The following is a 3,289-nucleotide window of genomic DNA, read 5'->3' as shown; positions in this document are numbered from 1 at the left end:
TCCTCGGGCCAATCGTGAGACTATCTGCACTATTTTCTACGCCAAGCAATCAAGCCATGAAAAGAAAGAATGCTTTTTTAATATAAATCTGACTTGGTTTAATGTTGCTATTTTAGTACACATGAAAGTTACTTCTCCAGATACTTACATAAACAGATGAGCAAATTTAAATACTAGGATTTAAATTCATAAGGGGAAATGATTTGCATATATTAGTATTTATGATAAGCCGTAAGTAATTTTACAAGACAGACTGAAAAGTAAGAATCACTAGACCATGCAGCACTTACTGAGGATTTTATAAACTGTAACAGCCTGTCGAATTGTGTTTTCATCACAAAAGACTCTTTATCTGAATAGAAACTAGGTTGGTCAGGAGTGGCCTACAGCTTGGCACCGCGGTGCTTAGCACTGGGGTTGGCAGAACTTGACTTTCAACAAATACTGTGGAGCCCCTGAATATGGCATGAACGAGTTAACGTGGTATGATTTGAAAGATGTAGCAAAGCCCCTGACCGAAATAATTTAACCCCTAACCTGCACCCCTGAAGTAACTACTGTCTTTCAGATACCTTTACAGGAGTGAATTTAACTGGTATGCAATGGTACGCTTTTTGCAAGGAGCTGATTTTTCTGATTAATCCCACTCCCATCTATTGCCATTCAAAAATAACATCCACCCCCCAACCCCCCGGCTCTGTGTTCGGGCGGTAAAGATACAGGAATGGGATACAGCAGCATGTGTTCTGATGGTGGCCCCGCAGTTCAGTTAAATCCGGCCACTCTCCTCTGCTGATAGGGTTTTCTGGGCAGCATGGTAGGACGCAAAGTCACTGAAGTTTGAGGTAAACAGAGAGAGTGAGAGTCAGGTCTGCAAGGAAATAGTATACAAAACGGAAACTTCACCTTGTGCCTTGGCCATGCCTCCTGGTCGAGCACCTCACATGGTGCACCCCGTCTTTGGGATGCTCACTTATGGACGCCAAGTGTCTCTGATGACCTCAGGCTTTCCTGGAAGACCACCCCTCTTATAAATGTGGGCAAATCCATAATTACATGTCTTCGTGTTCTGATGTTTGAGTCATTTATACTTCCAAGGATTTCCTTTGGCTTGGTATTATTTCTCCTAATAAACTTTCTGAGAGTTTATATAGTAATAATAATATAAATTCTTCTAAAAATAAAGGTTCGTAACTAAAAACTCTCTAAGAGAAAGGACAGTTATCTTCTGTTCCATTGTAATTTCTCTCCAGCACACGCTTCACTGACTGACAGATTCTACTTGTCAACAGAGAAAGGTGGTATTATGTGTTTTTAACCCTCTGGGTATCTCTTAACGCTAGTATTTAGATCCTATCCCAACAGACAAACCTAAAATTTGTGAAGACCCATGACTAGAATAGTGTTCATAAACACAACCGGTAGCACCTTCCAGAAGAGACAGCCACAGTGAGCTTACCTAACAGAGCAGGTAGCCTGCGGACTAGGACGATCAGAACCTAATTGTGTCCTGAGACATTCCTTTGTTCCTCCCTCTTCACCCTGCTCCTTGCCTGTGGCCTTGCTGACCAAAACAGGAACTCCATTGTACTTGAAACATGAGAAGTCTTTAGTGAAACTAGAGTGACTAATCTTTTACAAATATTGGGTGTTATTCTTGGCTTGTAATTTAAACAATGCAAAACAATATACGTCAATATACTCAGAGCTTGGGAGGGAGAGAAATGGGAGCAGAATGGAGAGTAAAGAATGGAGGGAAGAGAAGATGACAGAAATGCTTTCTAGACATTTTTAGAACAACCTACCTTTACATGTACAATTTCTCTCCAAGTGTGCCTCTTCAGACAAGACCTGTCAGTGCTGCTAAGTTTGACTCTTTGGCCGGAAGGAGCTATTATAATTTTCACAAATTGTAACAGTGTGATTAAGGTCTATGAATGAAGGCAGAGGGGCTTTGGAAGCGCGCAGTGGAGGGTTTTAAACTAGTCCTGGAAAGACAGGAAGGCTTCCTGGAGGAAGGACTGTTTCAGCTCAAACCTGGAGGAATGAGTGGAGTAAGGGGAGCAGCAAGAGAGGGGAAGGAGGTTCCAGCAGAGATAACAGCTTACTCCAAAGCCCACACGTGAGAGGCCACCGGCTCCTCTGATGGCCGTAAGTGCAACTGCAGGAAGTCGAGGGCAGGAGGGCAGGAGGGTGGGCTGGGGAGGTGCGGAGAGCACCGTGCACACAACGAGGAGTTCGCCTTTGCTCCAAGCTTGGTGCGATGGCACTGCAGGTCTCTGAGGAAGGGAGTGACACTTTGAAGCTTGCACTTTGTAGGATTGTGTTTGCTGATGTGTGGACAGTGGGCTAGAGTGTTACAAGATTGTTAACAGGGAGCACTGGACGGTGGTCCAGCTGGGAAGTGATGGTGGCTGGGACCAGGGGACAGGTCATGCAGGTAGACAGAAGTGAATAGCACTGACAGATTTAGGAGGTGGCCTGACTGGTTAGGCATTCACGATTGAATGAACGTGGAGATAAAAGAAGAGGATTTCTCAGTATTTGATTTAGAAATCTTTAAATGACAGTAACATCAGCATTTGGGGCAGAGAGGGTGGACGCCAGGAGGAAGGGAAGAGCCCGACTGCAGAGGGGCCCACGGAAGCTTTTCTTGTAATGATCTTTTACTTACTGACCTACATACTCCCTTTGAGAATCCAATTTGAAAGCTGAAACATGCCCCTATAGGAGAATGTATGCAAGTAAATTTAGGAAGTTCGAAGATCTCTTTGATCCCAACCATAGACCCACTAGGTTAAAAAATCCTTGTTATATGGATCTAAATTAGAGCATTGTGGATGGAAGCCATCCACTGTAGCACGAAGCAAACCAGGGTCGAGAGCCGTGGACCACCAGATGGGTGCCGAGTGCTGTGGGATGAGGGCCCCAGGCGTGACCACGTACAATCACCTGTTCCCTTAACCGTCCACAACAACAGGCAGAGACACACACCTTCACTCCGAGCTACTAATCAGAGTCTTTATAGACAGAATGCTTTACAGGCAAGAAAACCCAGCAAATGCTCTTTTGTTAATAGGGTGTTCACACGTAATAAAAGCACAGAAGTCACTGAACAATGCCCAGTTATTCCTTTGCCAATAACCCGCTGGTTCTGTGAACAGCCAACTAAAGAATTATTAACTATTTTTTGTTTGTTTTGTTTTGTTTTGCTCTAAAGTATCTGTTCTTTGGCTTTCTGGGCGAACAGCGTCTATAGGTGAATCACAGACGCCAGGAAGTTGATAGG

The sequence above is a fragment of the Camelus ferus genome, chromosome 30 (assembly GCF_009834535.1).
Source record: "Camelus ferus isolate YT-003-E chromosome 30, BCGSAC_Cfer_1.0, whole genome shotgun sequence".
Lineage (NCBI taxonomy): Eukaryota > Metazoa > Chordata > Mammalia > Artiodactyla > Camelidae > Camelus > Camelus ferus.
Note: the sequence above shows the minus strand (reverse complement) of the source record.